At 45.4% G+C, this 13645-nt stretch overlaps 5 non-coding genes across 5 annotated transcripts; 2 read left to right on the top strand and 3 right to left on the bottom strand.

The window, feature by feature from the left end:
• The first annotated feature begins 4033 nt into the window (after positions 1–4033).
• Positions 4034–4107, top strand: trnat-agu (transfer RNA threonine (anticodon AGU)). Its single transcript has one exon. It is a non-coding gene; the product is annotated as a tRNA-Thr (tRNA).
• Positions 4108–10334: 6227 nt separating this feature from the next.
• trnav-cac (transfer RNA valine (anticodon CAC)) lies at positions 10335–10407 on the bottom strand. Its single transcript has one exon. It is a non-coding gene; the product is annotated as a tRNA-Val (tRNA).
• Positions 10408–10858: 451 nt separating this feature from the next.
• Positions 10859–10930, bottom strand: trnae-uuc (transfer RNA glutamic acid (anticodon UUC)). Its single transcript has one exon. It is a non-coding gene; the product is annotated as a tRNA-Glu (tRNA).
• An 847-nt stretch (positions 10931–11777) lies between these two features.
• trnav-aac (transfer RNA valine (anticodon AAC)) lies at positions 11778–11850 on the bottom strand. The gene has a single exon. It is a non-coding gene; the product is annotated as a tRNA-Val (tRNA).
• A 1196-nt stretch (positions 11851–13046) lies between these two features.
• trnad-guc (transfer RNA aspartic acid (anticodon GUC)) lies at positions 13047–13118 on the top strand. The gene has a single exon. It is a non-coding gene; the product is annotated as a tRNA-Asp (tRNA).
• The last annotated feature ends 527 nt before the right edge of the window (positions 13119–13645 follow it).

Raw genomic sequence — 13645 nt, 5'->3', positions numbered from 1 at the left:
GAATCTCTAGTCAAATATGATCATTTGTGAAACAGGCAAATGAGTCTCTCAGATGCCCATTGCTCATTTTCAGACACATTTATGCAATACTTTCACCATGCGTTGAACAATAGGGATTAAAGATACCAGAGGTAAGGTTTAAAAGTGATTCTGAGGTGCAACACATCAGCGATACAGCTAGGCATCTGAAATGCGGGGTTTGAGAGCCCTTCAGGGAACACCGTACCCTAAAGGTACCAGAAGTCCACTAGTATAAGCATTAAGTCACTGTCACCCCTGTTACAATGTGATTGCTACATATCTTCATTTCCTTGGTTTTTAAGGAGTAAGAATGCAGGGGGTCTAAATCTGCGATCCAGTGTGTTGAAGTATTTCACAACACTACCTGTAGCCCGTATGGAAATAAATACTGATTCTGATTATTGCCCTGGGCATGTACCAATAAATCACTGAGCATATATATATATATCACTGTGTTGAAGCTAGAGACCTGTATGTAATATTATGGTGCTAAAATGTCATTTTCACATATATTAATGTAATAAATGATTGCTTATGCTTAATAAACAAATCTAATTAAAATAAAAGCTTAAGTTTTGTATTTGTCTTGTACCATAGAACATGATTTTCTTTGTATTTCAAGCCCACAAAGTGTCCAAATGATGCACGACATGATATAAGGAAGATTATCACATGCATATCGGTATTATCTTTCTCATGAAAATGCATTCCTTTTATTACCTTTTAATTTTTAAAATGAACTCAAGTTGTGTATAATGTAATAATTTAAGTAGAATAGAATCTAATAATATAATGATCCAGTGTGTTGCACTACTTCACTGCTTCACTGTTCTATGCCGTCTGGAAATAAATCCTCAGACTGCTTACTGCCCTGGGCTTGTACCAATAAATTACAGGAGCACATCTATACATCACTGCGTTGAAGCAGGAGACACACAATCACTGCAAACACATCCTAAATACAGTGTTCCAGCACCTTTGACCTCATCCAGAACGTATCATTTCTTGAAAGGGATTGCTGTCCGAATGCACATCTGAATCCCAAACAGAATCTCTAGTAAAATACGATCATTTGTGAAACAGGCAAATGACTGTCTCAGGGGCCCATTCCTCATTCTCAAGACACATGTATGCAGTACGTACACCATGCATTGAGCAATAGGGATTAAAGAGACCACAGGTAAGGTTAGAAGTCATTCTGACTATATTCTAAAATATTGGACTCATATTCTTATGATGGCAGACATGATGCTGCGTTTAAAACCGGGGTTAATGGACATTATATGACTGTCAATTCTGTTTTGTTTTGGAGACTCTTGGCTGCCTATATGGTACAGTGCAGCGTGAAGGAAACATTTTCCAAAACTGTGTCAGCTCAAAAGTTGTAAGAGAACCTCTCCAGCTGCTTTAACTCTCTTCATTTTTGTATATTAATTGCCTGTCGGCACTATGTGGCAGCATTGCATGACAACCCATCTCACCACGGAAAGGAACCTAACAGCTTTGGTAAGAGAGGAGAAAAGGACCTGGCCAGTAAGGGGCTCGAACCCGCGACTTTGGCGTTATTAGCACCATGCTCTAACCAACTGAGCTAACTGGCCTCACGACAGTGGTCCTCTCTGTGCAGCGCCTTTTACTTCCATTGACAAATGATAGCGATTCGAAGAGAGATCCTTCAGACCAGCAAGCAAACCCACGGCTATTTCGGTTTTCTATCTAGGCAACGTTGGTGTCTGCAATAGCATACATGAAAGCGTGATGCAATTTCTGTGGCTACATTTGTTGCACGTCATGCACAGTAAGAGTGTTTCTAACACCAAATAAAAAGTCAACAATTAGCGATCACGCCTTCTCCTCAGTTAACCCACTGAAACCCTTGCTGTTAACAGTTCTTTACTGCGTGCTTTACGAGCACCTACATATTGTGTCGGTTCTTTCAGCTTTATTCATTAGGTTTTCAAAGGCATAAGTAGAGCACCAGAGGCGCGAAAGCAAGATGTGTGGTTATCTGAAGAACTCATTTCCATGGCAGCAAGGCCAAGTGATTTAGCGTATTTATAGTACCAGGAATGGAGAAGTGGCACTTCGCCTTTGCCGCGGAGGCACAAGGATACGTGTTGCAGACGCCATAGTCGGCAGGATTCAAACCTGCGCAGGGAGTTCGCAACGGATTTCAAGTCCATCGCCTTAACCACACGGCCACGACTACAGCAAGCTCACCCCCGCCGCATTCCTCCTATAATCTAACACAGAGTGCGAGGTGGCTGCGGAAACTTTTTCAAAGTCGCTCTCCGTTAAAAAAAAATAAATACCTTTGACAAAATACGTGCCGGCAGACAGACATGCCTCAGAGGGTTTAAGGCTGGCTTCACGTTCAAATGATAAAGTCTCCCCGTCCGGATGTCAAAATGGAACTTTGGCAGACAGAAAAAACATCAACAAACCACAAATGTGGACAAGGATTTTACAAGCTGCACCACACTGCACTTTCCAAAGCATTTACATTCCTGTTAGACGCAGGAATTGCCTTTGATTTGCGCGCTTACGAACGCCATGGAAAACGAAACAAAACTAAAGCCCTCAGCTCCTGCACTTGATTATAATGCCGTTACGTGTCGAAGCAGGAATTTATGTCATCCTACCACTGCAATACGGGGAATAGAGGGAAATGAGCACACGCTACGTATGTCTCAATCACTCCCTAGAGTCGTAAGGCGCATTGAAGGGTGCACACCCATCATTAATCGTTGCGCCTCTGTGAAAGGAAAGCTCTTGAGCAGTCTTTGAAACAGCTCGGATGAAACACTTGATTGCTTCCATGTGCATCTGGAGCCCATTTCTTATTTTCACTTCACGCCGCCCAAAGCATTTCTAAAACAGGAGATTCGTGTTTGGGAATGCGCCCTGCCCTACGAATAAAACAGGTCTACGGGTCTGAAACCTGCTCCACGGAAAACAGTTCTGTTGCGCTTTTGATCAAAGGGAGATTCGCTGTTCTTACTTTTTGATGACATAACACCCAAAGGGGCTTCTTTGGAGCTGGATTCCAACCAGCATCCTAAAGTTTCTTGGCGGTATCCTTTACAGTCCTCTGTTCGGTCGACAAGGGACAGAAGGGGGCAGCTTTCCTCACACACACAGTGCAATGTACTGTAGTGTTCCCGTTCATTGAATTCGCAGTTCTGCATCAGACCTCTAACTCGTTTCCTTAGCTTGGATTTAAGCCATGAAGCAGGCTTCTAGTGTATAAACGTCTAGAGAAATCACAAACTATTTGAGAGGCCATCATCCCAGGGGGAACTGACAAAGTCTATCCCTAAACACCTAGCGCAATCTCTCGAGAGACTGTCAAAAATCGCTTTCTCCGTTTGCGTTGCAAGTAAGTGAAAACGCGGTCTCAAACCAGAGCCACTTGGCAGCAGCGGCACGTAAATACTGTTACTGTCACTGCTCGATACTGACGTTAGCCTACTATACCATGTTCAGCCACCGCTAGGAAATGTACGGCTCTAGTACTGGAGCAAACAACAGGAGGGCCAAAGGCACACATGAAGAGTGACGAGAAAGGGACTCGAACCCATGCGTGCAGAGTACAATGGATTAGCAGTCCATCGCCTTAACTACTCGGCCACCTCGTCTAGGAAACTGGGCTGTCCAGACATGGGTTGCAGCGCTCCAGATGATCTTTTTCTTTTTTTTCCCTCGTACTCGAGGGTCATTTTCCTGTTCCACATGCGATTTCAACATTTTCCTTGGGAGATGTCAAGCCAGCAAGCCACTGGTTCAGTGGCCATTGTGGAGTTCAGTGGCCCTGTTGTACACAGAATGCACATTGAGCTCCTTGGACATGAAAAGTTCCAGATAAAAGCCATTTGTCATCCTTTCTCTTGGTGTCGATGTTGCTATTGTATGTAAAGGTGGCAACTTGCTCAGCGAACAGGCGGAGCACACACCGAATGCAGATGTGTCTGAGTGGTGTGTCCAAGTGGCTGCAAAACGACAGCACTCCCAGGGCGCCGTGGCTTAGTTGGTTAAAGCGCCTGTCTAGTAAACAGGAGATCCTGGGTCTGAATCCCAGCGGTGCCTTTTTTGTTCTGTGTTCTCGAACAGAACTGGTCATTATGGACAACCGCCTACAGCTAGACTTAATTAAATGCAAGTATTCATTTCCTGTCTTTAACGCGACTTGTTTTTCTTAAAATGGATGCAACTTGCAAAACATGAAATACAAACCTTGCTAATCAGTGCTAGCGGCTGGCAAAAAAAAAAGAAGTCAGCAATGTTTTTTTTCTTTAACCTTAACCCTGCTAATGGAGAAGAGTTAAACGACCGAGTCTATGCAGCTTAAACGGTGCGCACGTCGGGTTCTTAGCTGAAAGGGTGGTAAATCACGCTCACCCCAGTCCTTAATCTTTTAAAGAGGATACAAAATTGAACCTAGTCGCCACATCACATACATCCTGTTCAATGATAAAAAGGTAACATCTATCCTTGCTCCAGAGTAAATCTCACGTTGAGGGCATCTTTTTTTTCACTTTACCATGAATCGGGCTCGGCTGCACAGAGGAGAGAGCAGAGCAATGAGGTCACGGGGACAGGGGAGTCACATGCTGGCGGTTTGAATACGCGGAAGATCACTGAGGGATCCACAGTATATGGACCCTCCGTGCGCCATCAGTCCGCACGCCGGACTCTGAATCCTGCCATCCGAGTTAAGATCTCGGCGGAACCTGAGGCGCAGTTCCTTCTTAAAACGTAATCTGGTGAGCATTTCTAGAATCGTAGTTGTATAGATGCAGCCTTTAATGTGTTGCTAGGTTAAAATTGATGACTTCTTGTATTTCAGTAGGTAACTGCCCTCTTGGTTTCGGAATCAATTTCTTTATTACAGGGGCGCTTTTATGAAGACAGAGTCATGTTCAGGTACTTTGCTTGATGGAGGAAGCTCATTTCGGACTCTGTGATCTGCTCACCTGGAAAGGTCTGCTGTACTACTAAAAGAGAGAAGTAGAGTCTGGAAGAAGGGACAATTTTATGATGCTTTGGAAGGTAGGTTTTTTTTTCTTTGAAATCGAAATGAATCAGAATATCAGTGCAAAAGACAAACTCTTGGTTTGGTTTAAAGAGATATGGTTTTAAAACAGACAAAATGTAGAAAACAGGTGTTTCTCACTTTTGGAAAAGAATGGACCGGGGGTAATAGTTTACTAGTTGCAGTGCTGAGCTCACCGGGTTGCAGTCCTGCAATGTCACACGACGGTCAGTGGCGCAATGGATAACGCGTTTGACTACGGATCAGGAGATTGTAAGTTTGACTCCTGCCTGGCTCGGGTCGTTTTTAAACGCATCGGGCTACTCTCCTAAGTAGTCTGTGCTACTTACTGCATTGTAATCGTACTCAGTAAGAGATTTCCTTCATGTAAATGAACTGCACCTGACAGCTTTAGAAAAACACCTGGGCTCAGTACGGTGCTGAGAGCTCAGCGTTGCTGTTGTTCTAATTAGCACGCACTGCATCGGCTATGAACCCGAACTTTTCAATTATTCCGATCATTAAGTCAACACGTAGTCCACATGAAAGGTAGAAATATTCTCTTGTCTGTCTCTTGTTTGTATAGAACTGAATGTCCCTGACAATTTACTGTTAGTTTTAATTGAAGAACGGCATTTGTGTTCAAATATACCAGACAAGTTTATGTAACTGCTCTTGCGACACTAAGTTGTAATTAGTCAAGAAATAAAGTCGAACAACAGCTGCGGGTTTGATTCTGAACGTATGAGATTGCAGCGCCTTTTACTTCCATTGACAAATGATAGAGATTCGAAGAGAGATCCTTCAGACCAGCAAGCAAACCCACGGCTATTTCGGTTTTCTATCTAGGCAACGTTGGTGTCTGCAATAGCATACATGAAAGCGTGATGCAATTTCTGTGGCTACATTTGTTGCACGTCATGCACAGTAAGAGTGTTTCTAACACCAAATAAAAAGTCAACAATTAGCGATCACGCCTTCTCCTCAGTTAACCCACTGAAACCCTTGCTGTTAACAGTTCTTTACTGCGTGCTTTACCAGCACCTACATATCGTGTCGGTTCTTTCAGCTTTATTCATTAGGTTTTCAAAGGCATAAGCAGAGCACCAGAGGTGCGAAGGCAAAGTGTGTGGTTATCTGAAGAATTGATGTCCATGGCAGCGGGTCCAAGCGATTTCGCGTTGTTATAGTACCAGGAAAGGAGAAGCGGCACTTCGCCTCTGCCGCGCAGGCACAAGGCGACAGGCGACATGCGGCAGACGCCAGAGTCGGCAGGTTTCGAACCTGCGCGGGGAAGCCCCAACGCATTTCGAGCCCATCGCCTTAACCACTCGACCACGACAAAAGCGAGCCCGCTGCCGCCGCCGTATTCCTCCTATAATCAAACACGGACTGCGAGGTGGCTGCGGATACCTTTTTAAAGTTGCTCTCCGTTAAAAAAAAAATACCTTTCACAAGATACGTGCCGGCAGACAGACACACCTCAGAGGGTTTAAGGCTGGCTTCACGTTCAAATGATAAAGTCCCCCCGTCCGGATGTCAAAATGCAACTTTGGCAGACAGAACAAACATCAACAAACCACAAATGTGGGCAAGGATTTTACAAGCTGCACCACACTGCACTTTCAAAAGCATTTACGTTCGTGTTAGACGCAGGACTTGCCTTTGATTTGCGCGCTTACGAACGCCATGGAAAACGAAACAAAACTAAAGCCCTCAGCTCCTGCACGTGATTATAATGCCGTTACGTGTCGTAGCAGTAATTTACGTCATCCTACCACTGCAACACGGGGAATAGAGAGAAATGAGCACACACTACGAATCGTCTCAATCACTCCCTAGAGTCGTAAGGCGCATTGAAGGGTGCACCCCCATCATTAATCGTTGCGCCTCTGTGAAAGGAAAGCTCTTGGGCAGTCTTTGAAACAGCTCGGATGAAACACTTGATTGCGTCCATGTGCATCTGGAGCCCACCCAGTGGGCAAAAGACGTATAATATACGTCTATTAAACGCATACCTTATACGTCTAAATGTGGTCTACAATTCGTCTAGAATGAAATTCTAATATACGTCTAAAGTTATACGTCAATTATACGTCTATGTTTAGACGTTCATTATACATAAATGGTTGGAGTTCTATTATACGGATAAGTTTAGAGGACTATTATACATATATGGTTGGAGTTCCGGATAACTTTAGAGGTCTATTATACGGATAACTTTAGAGGACTATTATACATATATGGTTAGAGGTCTGTTATACGTATAACTTTAGAGGTCTATTATACGTATATGGTTAGAGGTCTGTTATACGTATATGGTTAGAGGTCTATTATACGGATAACTTTAGAGGTCTATTATACGTATATGGTTAGAGGTCTATTATACGCATAACTTTAGAGGTCTATTATACATATATGGGTAGAGGTCTATTATACATCAAAGATAGATTTTATAGGTGTAGAAACAAGTAAACCAAGCCAATGATTAGATTTAGAAATGTATTCTGAAAATACACATTCACACCTGAAACATATGTATTTCAAATTATACATTGTATACAATCAATCAACAATCAACATATGGGCAATAATCATAAAAAACACATCTAGTCTTAAACTTCAGCTTCAAATTCTGGTAATATGGCAATATACAGTATAGAAATGACAAACACAAAACTAATTACATTAAAACACTAACTCAAAACCACATTTTGATTCAAATATACATTTTAAAATGTACAACTTCTATATTTCCAAGAAAAAAAAATATTACAATGGAAGTTAAGATGATTTTTTCCCACTATTTGCAAACCCTGTCTAATTGTCCTAACAGTTAGAACCAAAAACCTATTATTTTCAGAGTCCAGATCTCCTGGCCCCCTGCCTTGCATATGCATTCTTCAAGTAACACATTGCGTGCTCCTTTATTTCTTTTTCTGTTGATGTAGGGTGGGACTTCAGCACCGCAGCTAGGAGAAAATTATATAATATTACTTCCCAAATAAATGATGATTAATATCTTCTTTAGTATAATCTAAAAAGTGAACGGTTTACTAAGCTCAAAACTGAAATAAATGTATAAAATTTGGCTTGCATCATAGCAGTTGAGCAATAAAGTCTGTCCTAATTAAAGAGTACCCAAAATTTGAAAGTACAACATAGAATAAGAATAGAGAAACGGCAAAACGATTTTGTGTCATCTTCCCCATTCACACTATTTTATGTGCCATTTTTTGCTTATTCACGTACTATTTTAATCAAAATAATATTAAGAAAGATCTGTATGTATTCAGATAGTATTATTATTGTTCATACTTACTCGTCAAAAGAGGATTGCTGAGATATTTGCGGATATACTTCTACGTTTGAAAAACGTGTCCAAAATTGTGACCAACGAATACTAGCAATGCATTGTGGTATATAACCGGAAAATATGCTGGGTTCGATATTTTCTCAACGTATGCGTTTATTAATGTTGTCGATATTATGGTTGAAATATAACATTGATAATACATCGCGGCTATGTGCCCCCTGCTATGAGCTGATGTGCAATTTTAACGCATGTAGTTAGTAAGGATCGGTCACTGTTGTATGGTATTATATATAATGACATTATGGAATAGGATGGGGACAGGCCTGGCATCACGGGGGGAGGGGGGAATGTTGCCCCTTCAGTTTTGGGCAAAAAGATTTACCTAACTTAATTTGCGCCCTAAAAAAATAGTTGTACTTTGTCAATGGTCAGACAACACTAAATGACAGGAACAGTCACTCAGTCTGTTTGATGGGCAGGAGGGCTATCCATCCAGGAACTGCACATATCAGTGTCGTTATTGAGTGTCAACATTACGATCCTGTTTGCTCAGGTGGACCGATTCCTTGCAGTAGTTTATCATTATACTTAAAATCGTTATATAACTAGGACTAGTTATAGCAGTCTGTGCTTTCTGTTGGTTTTACAACATTTTTTCTTAACGATTCAGAACGTCCATGTAGCTGCAAAAATGAACGCTTATGGTACTTTTCGCTCCAGGCAATACTCTCCAGTGAGAGTGACGAAAAATGTGAAACTGAACTTCATCGCAAATACCAGATTGCTAGTCGATATCTTCTATCATGAAGCACTAATCAATGGCATAGCTGCGAGATTTCATTTGGGTAGCTGCACCGTACAGCTCCGTTTCAACCGAAATATCACCCCCGCTCAGAATTTCAGACGCCCCCCTACAGATTTTTCCCCGGGCACCGCGCACTGATGGGGGACGGGGTTTCCAGGAAATGGTATCAACTTTTCTCAAGAAAATAAAAATAGAAACTCTATAGGCACTCAAACATTTTACTGTTTTTTTTCAGGCAGGTGGCAAGACCCCTCCGCAAAACCCTTGTATGCCAAGCTGTGGGCATTGATTCGTCGAATACAGTATATTCACGGCGAAAATACGGCTATACGTATATATACGTCGCCTCGACGTATAATCAACGTCGAATTGCAACCGTAAAATCGACGACATTAATAAATGCATATATAACGTCGAAAACACATCTAACACTAGGAGTATACGGCACTCTGCACAGTGTACGAAGTAAATTTATTTTGCAGTAATTAATTTACACGTGTATAATAAATATAGTAAATATAATTAATTACTGCGAAAATAATTTACTTCGTACACTGTGCAGAGTGCCGTATACTCCTAGTGTTAGATGTGTTTTCGACGTTATATATGCGTTTATTAATGTTTATTTCACAGCGTCATGCACCTTTTCATTGCTCTCGCTTTCAGAGCCTCCGCACGGCACACGACTCGACATCAGGAAGCACATTGAAGTGAAAGCAGGGAGCGCTGCGACATGCACTGTGCAGATCCCGCCACACTAAGAGGTATATAAGCGTCAAAGGCAAGTCATTCCGAGTTGGTCGTTTGTGTTTTCCGTTCAGACGCGAAATGCTGAAATGATCTCTCGGCTCCTCGGTTGTCATTTCTGCTCCGTAAAGTAATCACAGCACGAGTCGGCTTCCAGCACGGTGGGTCGGGACACGATGCCGGGGGTCGGAGAGAGCGATGTCTTCCTTGTTAGTATAGGACCTGTCACCTGTCCCCACCTGTCACGCAGGAGACCGGGGTACATCAGGACGCGCATTGAAGTGAAAGCAGGATGCGCTGCGACATGCACTGTGCAGATCCCGCCAAACTAAGAGGTGAGTGGGTCTGTTCGATCACAGCGCTAGGCGAATCCCCAATCCCCTTTTGTGCGTGGCGACAAAGGAAGTCTGGTCTGTTTCCGCCCGGTTTCGAACCAGGGACTTTTCGCGTGTGAGGCGAACGTGATAACCACTACACTACGGAAACTGTGGTAAGATGTGCCCAGCGGCCCAGCGCTGAGCTTCGCCAATGCGATTCAGCTGCTTCCAGGGCCTTTATTGGAGTGCGCTGATGGACTGTGCTCTCTCTCCAGAGACCAGCACGCCTGTCATGGACGGAGCAGGAAAGACGGCGCCACATTTTACAGCCCTCTCCACGCAATCGACGAAATCGGGCTACTGAAGTGGAGAAAATCACCTCTCCAGAAAGTGCAAATATCATCTTGGAGAGTATAAATCCTATTGCTGAAGGTCAGCCCTGTCTACCAGAGTGACCCTCCCACCTCCTGCAGCGATGGTCAGCTCGTCTCACACGCGAGAAGTTTTGGCTGGAAACAAGCGCCCCCTCTTCTCGCACGTTTTGCACGTTGAGTAGTTTTAATGCGGCTCCTTCGTACACAGTGCTGATGTTTTGGAAAGCAGGAGGCAAAATTGACACGTTCCCATACCGGGAGTCAAACCCGGGCCGCCTGGGTGAAAACCAGGAATCCTAACCGCTAGACCATATGGGAGTGCACAACCCTGCTGTTCCGGGCATCATGCAAGCTAACTACATAAATATGAGAAAACACGCAAGAGAGTTGTCACTCAGAGTGTCGAAGGGTCGATGTATACTGGGGCTCAGTTGAAATGCAACGTCAGGACTTTCCCGAATTATGTCACACGAAGAGAGCACAGCCTTTTCCGCCCTACCACGTGTGTATCGGTAACTCGCCGTGATCGTATAGTGGTCAGTACTTTGCGTTGTGGCCGCAACAACCCCGGTTCGAATCCAGGTCACGGCAGAATAGGGGCGTCTGCTTTTACTACTTGCACGAATGAAGGCAAAAAAAAGCCAATTGATGTGAACGAACGGCGCTTTACAGAGGAGTACTGCCTGACTGGATCGTTGATGAACGACAGAGACCACTCCGACCTCTTCTCGGGTTTCTTCAATGACTTACTAAGGATCTTCTTCACATTCGCCCATGCAGGGGAAGCCAGTTACACCAAAGCAAATGCAGGAAAGTGCAATTCAAGCAGAGACCAGGAGGGACTTGTTTACACCGAGAGTGGTCGGAGAATGGAACAATGCGCCCAGCCCTGTTGCTGGAGCCGATTCTTGATGAGATCTTGGGCTCACTATGAAGCCCCCGCTGGATGCTAATCTTTCTGTTGTTCTTGCAGGTCCTGCGCTGCTTTTGAGCCGACAGAGCTCGTCCTGATCTGTCGGCACAGCCCAATTGCAAATGATCGGATCCGCATACAGAAGGAACGTGCGTTTGGTACAAGAGTGCATGAAGGCACCGGAAATACATTGGGAACAAATGACCGGTCGCTCAATACCTCTGTGAAGTACAGGAGCGTGCAAAATGAGGCTGTTTCCGCCCGGTCTCGAACCAGGGACCTTTCGCGTGTTAGGCGAACGTGATAGCCGCTACACCACGGAAACCTGCAGGGACTGCTGCTGGTGTCTCGCTTGCGTTTCGGGCTGAGAAAGGGACGCGTCACTTTAGGCAGGGGGCGCTGGAGAGAGGAACAAAGGGCGCGATGAAACAAAACACCGAAACCCGGGATCTTTAGATCTTCAGTCTAACGCTCTCCCAGCTGAGCTATTTCGGCGGTGCACAGAGCCCACAGCCACCTGCTCCAGCCTTCCTGTGTTGCGGCATGAGCGCACCAAGAGTAGCGGGAGAGTGTTGCAGGAACGTCACTCAGAAGGAAAGCCACCCAGGTGCGCCCTCTGAGCTCTGTCCAGCGCATCTTCCTCGCATGGACTCCTGCCTGCGACGGGCAGGAAACAATTAGCAAGAACAGAACAACACCCCATGGGTGTCTCATGACCACACCTTAGGTTGTGACACGTGCAGGTGTGAGGGGTTGCCGGGCTACTTTGGAGCAGAGCTTGGGCGGAGGGAGGGCGGGAAAGCAGACAAAGAGGTGACACCTCAAGGTCTGCACGATCACAGCTCTCCGCCGCCCCAGGCTTCCGCTCGATAAGCTGCTGGACACACCCGCCCCTCCTCACACAGACCGTGGAAAAGCCCTCGAGTGGGAGGGCTCTCTCTTCCTCCCAGGAGCTCTTGGACACGATGCACAGACAGGGTGCGGGGAGCCGCCGCCTGCAAACACAGCTCCAGGCAGGACTCCACTCCGTAGGAGCCGCAGAGCAGAGGAGATGGGGGCAGCTTAGCTCCTGTGCAGAGACCTGAGCTGCTGTTGCTGCAGACGCTGTCTTTTCTGCACTCGGGGTAGGAGTGAATGTTGAGTTGCCCTTAGAAATGAAGCAGAGTACTTCAACGGCACGGGTGTGTGTGTGTGCGTGCGCCCTGGTGATTCTGGGAGACAGATCGAACCTGGGCTAAAAGAGAGGAGGCTTAGCCCTCTTCCATTTGCTACTTCAAAGTTGTACAACCCATTTGTATCTGCTAGGCGGCACAGTCGTCGTGCTCAAAGAACGCTTTGAAAAGCGTCCAAAGCAAGTCATTCCGAGTTGGTCGTTTGTGTTTTCCGTTCAGACGCGAAATGCTGAAATGATCTCTCGGCTCCTCGGTTGTCATTTTTGCTCCGTAAAGGAATCACAGCACGCGTCGCCTTCCAGCACGCTGGGTCGGGACACGATGCCAGGGGTCGGAGCTTGCGATGTCTTCCTCGTTAGTATAGTGGCAAGTATCCCCGCCTGTCACGCGGGAGACCGGGGTTCGATTCCCCGACGGGGAGTAGCTTTTCTTTTACCTCCTTAGAGAAAGGACTGCCTTTCACTTCTCTGTTTTCTAACACAGCGTCGTGCACCTTTTCATTGCTCTCGCTTTCAGAGCCTCCGCACGGCACACGACTCGACATCAGGAAGCACATTGAAGTGAAAGCAGGGAGCGCTGCGACATGCACTGTGCAGATCCCGCCACACTAAGAGGTGAGTGGGTCTGTTCGATGCACAAAGAACGCTTTGATAAGCGTCAAAGGCAAATCATTCCGAGTTGGTCGTTTGTGTTTTCCGTTCAGACGCGAAATGCTGAAATGATCTCTCGGCTCCTCGGTTGTCATTTCTGCTCCGTAAAGGAATCACAGCACGAGTCGGCTTCCAGCACGGTGGGTCGGGACACGATGCCGGGGGTCGGAGAGAGCGATGTCTTCCTCGTTAGTATAGGACCTGTCACGTGGACCTGTCACCTGTCCCCACCTGTCACGCGGGAGACCGGGGTACATCAGGACGCGCATTGAAGTGAAAGCAGGATGCACTGCGACAT

This window comes from Lepisosteus oculatus, unplaced genomic scaffold (assembly GCF_040954835.1).
Source record: "Lepisosteus oculatus isolate fLepOcu1 unplaced genomic scaffold, fLepOcu1.hap2 HAP2_SCAFFOLD_74, whole genome shotgun sequence".
Lineage (NCBI taxonomy): Eukaryota > Metazoa > Chordata > Actinopteri > Semionotiformes > Lepisosteidae > Lepisosteus > Lepisosteus oculatus.
The sequence above is the reverse complement of the archived record's forward strand: the minus strand, read 5'-3'. Positions and strand labels throughout refer to the sequence as shown.